Genomic DNA, 9,393 nt, shown 5'->3' with positions numbered 1-9,393 from the left:
GTATATATATATATATATGTATATGTATACATATATATGTATACATAAAGTGTCTAAGATCTGAAAGATAGTAAGGAGTAGTATAAGGAGTGTATAGAAGAAAGGTAAGGGGAAATGTACCACTATAATTTCAAAAATAAATATATAATGCATTTTAAAATATATGTATTTTATCACTGACTGGCCAAATTCTTTTTAAACCCTTTTAAACACAGAAAAAGACAGGTAAAATTTAAATCACCTTTAGTAAAGCTGAAAGTAGGACTAAAATGTCATCCTTCTCATTGTGGGGAATGTGCTCAGCCCTCAGCACTGCCTCTTCTGATATTCTGACCGCATAGAGGATGTAACTCTTCCCATTCCCCTAAGAGACAATTGAGATACATTTTTATCAGGTTCATCCACAGAAATGTCACATAAAGCTTTGAGAGTTTTTAGACCTTAAGTAATCTGCTCCAAGCTATAGGACAACTAGCAAATCATGCGTTGGGTACACCAGCAAGAGTCAGCAGCTCATCTTCTGACATTTTACACCATTTTCTTTCCTGCTTTAGCCCAACCCATACCCTGAGTCATATAGTGGCACACCTTTTTCTATGATAACTATTGGCTGATACCATGATTGCTTAAAGTTTGTTTAATCTTTCTGTTTCTTGAGGACAGAAACTAATGTACAATTTGTGTAATTGTTAGTTTTATTAGTAGATAATTTTTGTTCACTGCATGGAGAATTCATCAACTGAAATAAACATTTTAAATAGTATTATTTTGCTCACCTGTTTTTAACAAACAGGTATGAGCATATACTCATATTCACAAGCATGTGCTTCATGACTGATAACATTCTTTTCCTCTGTGTGCACAAGTATAGATGAATGGAAAATCAACCTGTCCCCACAGGTTATGTTACAGGCTACCAGTAACAGGGCATGTTACTAGGTTACCAGATAACTAAGTTTGGAAATGGCAGCATTACCACAGGAGACCGTGTTTTTACTTTCAAGTCTGACATGTCACATGATCTTAGGAGCTGAGCAGATACCTTATGGATGGACATCTCTTCTTCACTACATGGAACTCTTTTCTTTGCCACGTACAGAGAGCTCTGCATGTTAAGATTTACATAAGTTATCTTTGCTTCAATATGACTGATCTTCAACTATCAATCTAAAATTTTTCTATTTTTTTTTCTATTTTCAATGAAAGTAAAGCAATGGAAGCAGAACTGGCCTTAATAAATTATTGATGACTATAAAGCTATAAAGTGGATTGAAGCATATGTTTATCATCCTTGCCAAATTATATGTTCTCTATTGGGCATTCATCTTTTCCTGGAAATCATGTAAAACCAGAGTTTTGTAACTGAATTTGTCTTCCTGGGACTTTCTCAGAATCCGAATCTTCAAAAACTAATATTCATTATATGTCTAGTTGTCTACATTGCGACTATTGGGAGCAACATGATGATTGTGGTGACTGTTGTCTGTAGCCCTGCACTGCTGGGCTCTCCTATGTATTTCTTCCTGGCTTTCTTGTTCTTATTTGATGCAAGCTTCTCCTCAGCCATGACACCCAAGATGATTGTAGACTCTCTCTACAAGAGGAAAACCATCTCCTTTGAAGGATGCATGATACAACTTTTTGTTGAACACTTCTTTGGTGGGGCTGAGATGATTCTTCTGACAGCCACGGCCTATGACCACTACGTGGCCATTTATAAGCCCTTATACTATTTTTCCATTATTACCAGGAAGCTCTGTGGCACTCTGGTGGGAGTGGCCTGGGCAGGGGGATTCTTACATTCTACTGTACAAATTATTTTCACTTTGCAGCTACCATTTTGTGGACCCAATGTCATTAATCACTTCATGTGTGACTTATTTCCATTACTGGAGCTTGCCTGCATCGACACTCACATCTTTGGTCTTTTCGTGGTTGCCAACAGTGGGTTGATCTGTATCATAGTCTTTGTTTTGTTGCTTATCTCCTATGGTTTTATCTTGCTGTCTTTGAGATCCCAGAGTTCAGAAGGGTGATGGAAAGCTCTGTCTACTTGTGGGTCTCATGTTACTGTTGTGGTCTTGTTCTTTGTTCCATGTATATTTATATATTCAAGGCCTCACACTGCTTTCTCCTTTGAAAAAATGGTAGCAATATTTTATACCATGCTATCCCCCTTACTTAATCCTATTATTTACACTTTTAGGAATAAGGATATGAAAAATGCCATAAGGAAATTGTGGAAGAAATTGGTAATGGTTTTAGATGAAAGGTAAAAAGAAGCTATATTTTATCAAAATTAACATAAAGAGTAAAAAATATCAAAATTGTATATGACAAAAACTATAGTGCATTATTACCTATAATGAGTTAATGTAATTCTCAAGAACTGGCATTATTTTGTGGATTAGAAATGTTGCTTTTCCTTCTATAGTGGGCATGTCTTCTCAGCTGGAAACAATTATACATGTAGATTAAAAAGAATTGAGTTCTATATTTCCTTAGAATCTATTAATAAAACGAATGCAACCAAAATTTCCAATTGCAATATTAGCTATTAATTTCATGCCTTCAAAAATTATGAAAGAAATTCATCATATCAAAGGTATTTGTATGAAAATTTGTTTAACCTGTATAAAAAGAAAGAAATATCAATTTATGATTGTCACTTCAGTAACTGCCAGAGTTTAGGATTAACAAGAAAAATCATCACAGATCTACTACTGATTCCTGTCTAGTGTTATTCCATGATTTCACTCGAGTCTTTTTTGTATTTGTTGTTGAATCTGAATCACTTCTTTATATCTTGAAAGTTAACAATTGGTTGGTTCATTCTGACCTATACATTTTCTTCTTGGCTTGAGTGCCACTTTATGCCAGTCAGCCTAGGGAAGAAGATGAAAGGTGCCCATCAGTGTCAATGAGTTTCTTCTAAGAAAAAGAACACAACTTGCCAGTGAAAGCTCATGCACAGTAGTGTGTGTATCTGTTTATCTATCTATCTATCTATCTATCTATCTATCTATCTATCTATCTATCTATCTATCTATATGTGTGTGAGTTTTGTTTGTGCATGTGTTATATAATATTTAATTACTTATGGTAATTTTTGATGTTTTGTATTTTTTTCTTGAGAGATTGATAGAGGATGACAGAACATTGATTTGGTAGGGAGATGAGGAGAATCTGGGAGAAGTTGGGGGGATAGAAAGAATATGATTAAAATATATTGCATAAAAGTTTATAAAAAGGTACAACTAGGAAAATTTAGTTCCAAAAGAAGTTTTTATGTCATGTTGATCCCAATGACTGGAAAACTCATCAGGTCCTAGGAGACACAGCAGAAGCTCACTCTGAAGTCCTCATCACTACTGTCTCTGTATTGCTTGGCATGGGCCTTTGTTGCTGTTTGGTTATCATTTTTGTTTACATTTTTCTACTTTTATGTATCAGTTCATCCACATGGCAAACTCTTTTAAAATAGATATTGTTTAAATTTTATAATGTATAGTTTATATAATTTGAGTTTATAATTTGTAATAATGTTATAAAATTTCTCCTTTCCTTGTCCTCTATCCACGTTCTCCCATATGCCTCTTCCTGCTGTCCTTTAAATTTACAACCCTTTGTGTTGTTGTACTAACTCTTATTTTAAGGTAGGCCTGTTAGTATCAAGTATAGAATCTAAGTTATTCCTTGAATTTATTGGCAGATAAAAGCAGATTGGCTCAGTTTTGCCTATGGATAATTCTTCTAGGGTCAGGTGACTACTGTATACTAATAGTTATGGAAGAGAAAATGAAGTGGATTCCATCAAAAATAACATGTATCTTTTATCAAAATACAACTGAAAGGTCTTCTTTAGACTTTTACTTGTTGTCTACTCCAGACCAACTGAGCTAATTTATTCACTCCTTACTGATGAATTAGAATTCAGAGAGATGTAAAGGTGGTTCAAACTTGAATCTATATAATCAAGTAAAAATAATTCTACTTAAATACCAATAAAGGTAATTTATATTATACATATTATACATCTATTACTATATTGCTTTTTATATGGATATAAAAATATTTTTCTTTAATGAGCAGTTTTTGACATAGTAGTTTCAAAATAAGACACATATTTAACCTGACAGATTTATTGAAGAATTTATTATACACAGCTCAGCTTTTATTTTTGTTGGGTAAACAGCATTTTGCTTAAATTCTGTAGAAAAGCTGTAAGCCATTCATTACACAACAATGTTCTGCCCCTAAACATGGTGCTATATAAACTTTTTCAGAGAGAAATCTAAGAACACTTGCTTTCTACAAAATAAAATTCATTTATTATAGACATATGAGGATAGATACATTGGTAAGTATATGAAAACTTCACCCTAATGGTCACAAATGTTGTTTCTATGTTGCATGCATCTCAAGCAGTTAACAAATTTCTTACTATTATCCCATAGAAAGCAGAGATATCTCTTCAAAATTTAAAGCACCTTTATCAACCTGACAAGATAAACCCTTTGTGTGTGTATTTGGGGATAGTGTTTATGGGCTTTTGTTTGTGTGTTTTGCATTTTTGAGACAGTCTCACTAGTAGTACAAACTTGAACATGATGATTCTCTATCTTCAGCCTTTTAATGCTTGGATCACAGGCATTTATCATCAAAATTGTTTGGTAGAACTGCTTTGAAATTCTGTTACAATGGCAATTGTGTTTTAGTTTCATTACTTAAAAGATTAAAGAAACTTTTACAAGAATTTAATTTACTTTTATAAGCACAAAACTAATTGTGACATTTGATTGCTTACATTGGGCCATCTGATTGGAAATGAAGGATATATTTCCTGTTCTAAAAGCCAAAGTAATACTTATTAAACCATATCATTTACTGAATGCATTTTAAACTCTCTTAAGAAGATTAAGATTTTTGAAAATATTTAATTCCCCAAATTTCATATTACGTACAATGCATACTCTAAAATACATGTGTACTTATATCATATAAGGTGATGAATATATATGTATCTAAATACATACACCCATGAAACCATCAAAGCAATCAAGATAACAATAAATGTCTTAAATAGTTAATTTCTTAAAGCTTTTTGTGAACTTTGTTCCAGATCCTCATCACACTCTCATGGTCACTATCTCCACTGGAAAACACTGATAGTTCTATCAGCAGTTGGATGTTGATTCCCCAGGTGTTCTGACATATCCAGGATCACAGGTGAGACCACAAACCCGGCCTCAATACCTGTCATAACTGGGACCCTTCTCCCTGGACCCAGAGACACAAGTACCCCTCTCAGCCAGAGACTCGCACTCCTTCTAGTTTGTACCTGACCCGGGAGCCAAGCCTCTGCTCTAGATCCCTTTCCACTCAGTCCTCACTCGAGTTGCATCTGAACCTCCTAGGTGCTCTGACACATCCAGAAATGTAGAATCACAGGCTCACAGGCTCACAGGATGGACAAGCTCCAGTCAGAGACAGAGAGGTCAGTTAACACCAGAGTTAACCAGTTGGTTAGAGGCAAGTGCAAGAACATAAGCAACAGAAACCAACACTACTTGACAATATCAGAACCCAGTTCTCCCACCACAGCAAGCCCTGGATAGCCCAACACATCTGTAAAGCAAGATTCAGATCTAAATTATCATTTCATAAAGTTAATAGAGGACTTTAAGAAGGACACAGAAAACTCCCTTAAATAAATACAGGAGAACAAAAGTAAACAGTGGCGGAATTGAACAAAACTGCCAAGGATCTAAAAATGGAAACAAAAACATTAAAGGAAACACAAAGAAAGACAACCCTGGAGATGAAAAAAACCTAAGAAAGAGAAAAGGAATAAAGATGCAAGCATCACCAACAAAATACAAGAAATATAAGAGAGAACTTCTGGTGTAGAAGATGCCATAGAAGACATCAACACAACAGTCAAGGAAAATATAAAAAGCAAAAACCTCCTAACTTAAAACATTAAAAAAATCCAGAACGTGAAGAAAATAGGTTTAGAATAGGTTAAGAATAATAGGTATAGAAGAGAGTGAAGATTCCCAGCTCAAAGAACCAGCAAACATCCTCAACAAAATTATGGAAGAAAACTTCCCTGACCTAAAGAAAGAGATGCCCATAAACATACAAGAAGCCTACAGAACACCAAACAGATGGGATCAGAAAAGAAATTCCACCCCTCATAAAATAATTAAACACCAAATGCATAAAACAAAACAAAACAAAACAAAAGAATATTGAGAGTAGTAAGGGAACAAGTTAAGTAACATTTAAGGGCAGATCTATCAGAATCACACCAGACTTAGCAAAGACTCTAAAAGCCAGAAGATCTTGGGCAGATATTTTATAGACCCTAGGAGACAAAAATACTAGCCCAGGCAACTATATCCAGAAAAATTCTCAATTACCATAGATGGAGAAACCAAGGTCTTTTAAGACAAAGCCAAATTTAAACAATATCTTTCCATTGATCGGGCCCTACAAGGGATAATAGAAGGAAAAATCCAACACAAGGAGGGAAAGTACACCCAAGAAAAAGCAAGAAATTAATCTTTTCACAAATGAAGAGAAACACACAAACATAATTCCACCTCTAGCAATAAAAATAACAGGAAGCAACAATCATTGGGCCTAATATCTCTCAACATCAATGGACTCAATTCCCCAATAAAAAGACATAGGCTAATAGACTGGATAGGTAAATAGGACTCAGAATTTTGCTACATACAGAAAACACATCTCAGTGACAATGACAGAGACTGCCTCAAAGTAAAAGGTTGGAAAAAACTTTCACACAAATGATCCCAAGAAGCAAGCTTGAGTAGCCATTCTAATATCCAATAAAATAGACTATCACCCAAAAGTTAACAAAAAGATGGGTAAGGACGCTATATACCCAACAAAGGAAAAATCTACCAAGATGAACTCTCAATTCTGAACATCTATGCCCCAAATGCAAGGGTATCCACATTTGTAAAAGAAATATTAAAGCTCAAAGCACACATTGTATCTCACACAATAATAGTAGGAGACTTCAACACCCCACTCTCACCAATGGACTAATCATGCAAGCAGATACTAAACAGAGACACAGTGAAACACAGTGAAACTAACAGAAGATATGAACCAAACTGATTTAATAGTTATCTACAGAACATTTCACTCTAATGTACATCTGGTAGAATAATAGTAGTAGGTTCTCCTCTGTGGTCTATAGCCTGTTTAGCTACCTGTTCATACATCAGCAGCAGAGGACCAAGGGCTCCTCTATTGTCCTGCAATGGTGCCAAGTATGGGTTTCATCCCATGGAAAGGGACTTAAATCTGACCAGAATAGTTGCTCATTCCCATGTTGTTTAGAATATTATTGTTCAAGTGGGTATGCCTTACAAGGCCAGTTGTTATTTTAATAACTCCCAGAGTTCATAACTGGATAAGTATCATCAATTACTTTTCTCCCTCAGACAGTGTGCATGACACCTTCCAGCACTTTGAAAGCTAGCTGGCAGGCATGCAGCTTCCAGGTCAGTACCAGCTTTATGCCTCCATGTTATATTAGTCAAATATGTGGTATCTTCAGCAATAGAGTCTTACTGTCAAGTTCTAGAGGGTAGCCAAGAGTAATGGCAGTAGCTTGTAATGTTTGGGCATTTAGGAAACCTCACTGGCTAAAGAATCTTAACCCATTCTCAATATTTTATTTATTAGCCAATGGTATTTATTAGGGGCATTTTTCATCCTGCTATAGATGAAAATATTTTACTGTATGTACATTTAACACACACATGCATGCATACATACACATGGACATTTCTACAGTAATAGATAGTTTTCTATATAGCTTTTTAAACAAATCTTTAGTGTCCTTTATCCGTCCTGATTTCCCTCTTCTACCCTGCCCTCCTAGCTTCCATCACAATTTAATCTGATTCTTTTATTCCCACTTTAAGTCTGTATAGCAATACATTCTTTCTCCCCTCCCTTAAAAGCCCTGCCGCCATCCTCAGCTTCTCACTAATTTCCTGACTTCAGTGGGTATTCCAAATGAAACACATGGTTTCAAAGCTAACACCCACAAATGAGAGAAGGCATGTGATACCTGTCTTTCTGAGACTGGGCTACCTCTCTCTGAATGATTAGTTCAGTTCCACCTGTTTAAGGATGTATTTTATAATTTTGCTTTTATCTTTTCTTTTCTTTTTTTTTTTTACATGGGGAATCTGTTTATTGGGGAGAGAGGGTTAGTCAAAGGGTGGGCTGGCTAGGGTAGGGTAGGGTAGCAATTTGTCTGGCCCTCGGGAAACCCAACTTGAATCCAAGGCCTCATCTGCTTCAAAGCCAAAGTCTTCCTCAACCTTAATCATGCCTTGGCCCCACCCTCAGCTCCCACCGGCACTGGGGCCAGTTCTGGAGTCAACGAAGCCCCCACCTGTGGTGCCCGCCACCTCTTCCGGCCACTGGGCCCCTCGCCAGGGGCTGGGCTGCTGGGATCTAAGGTTGCAGGTGTCCTTTGGGGTGGGGAAAGCCCCTCTTTCTCTGGAGGTTCATTCACAGCATTGCCTGGGGTAGGGACATCTGTGCCTTGGCTGCCATCATCCTCCAACAAAATGGTGAACTGGTTATCCTGGTAGTCATCCATGTACGAGTCCAGTACCCTCATGAGGAACCTGTGCTCCTGCTGGAGTCTCCGAGTTATCCTTTGCACCTGGTGGAGCCTGTTCAAGACTCGCTCATTCACCTGTGACCCTAATCTGGAGGCTGAGAGATACAAGTTTCCGACCTGAATCTTGGCATGGAAATCTTGAGGCATAGTGGCTATGAATCCTGCTTTTTTCTTAATAGCAATAGTTCCTAGTCTGTAAACACATCACATCCTCATTACCCATTGACTAGTTTATATATGCCTTGGTGTGTCCTTGGATATTTTATATAAAGCAACAATAAACATGGATGAACAGACATTTCTATAATGGAGTCCTTTGGGTGTCTGCCCAAGAGTGGAGTAGCTGAATGTAGCAATACATCTATTTCTAGTTTTTTGATGCATCTTCTTACTGATTCCCATCGTGGTTGTACCAGTTTGTTATCCTACCAGCAGTGAATAAGTCCTAGCCTTTGCCCCTAGAGTTTATTATCATTTTATTAATACCTGTGTTTGAATGCCTTTCTGTTTCTTCCACTTTGGACTGTCAAATAAATCTTTTAAGAAACAAACAAATAAAAAAATACATCCCCAAAACCTAAAAGAATATGCCTTCTTCTCAGTATCTTATGGTACCTTCTCTAATATCAACCGTATAATCAGCACAAAACAAACCTCAACAAATACAGGAACATTGAACTAATCCACTGTATTCTTTTTTTTTTTTTTTTTTT

General features: G+C 36.3%; 2 pseudogenes; one reads left to right on the top strand and one right to left on the bottom strand.

Moving 5' to 3' along the window:
- The first annotated feature begins 1,328 nt into the window (after positions 1–1,328).
- On the top strand, positions 1,329–2,276 carry LOC116092299 (annotated as a pseudogene).
- A 5,944-nt stretch (positions 2,277–8,220) lies between these two features.
- On the bottom strand, positions 8,221–9,082 carry LOC116091764 (annotated as a pseudogene).
- Between the last annotated feature and the right edge of the window lie 311 nt (positions 9,083–9,393).

Source organism: Mastomys coucha, unplaced genomic scaffold, assembly GCF_008632895.1.
Source record: "Mastomys coucha isolate ucsf_1 unplaced genomic scaffold, UCSF_Mcou_1 pScaffold15, whole genome shotgun sequence".
NCBI classification, from domain to species: Eukaryota; Metazoa; Chordata; class Mammalia; order Rodentia; family Muridae; genus Mastomys; species Mastomys coucha.
The sequence above is the reverse complement of the archived record's forward strand: the minus strand, read 5'-3'. Positions and strand labels throughout refer to the sequence as shown.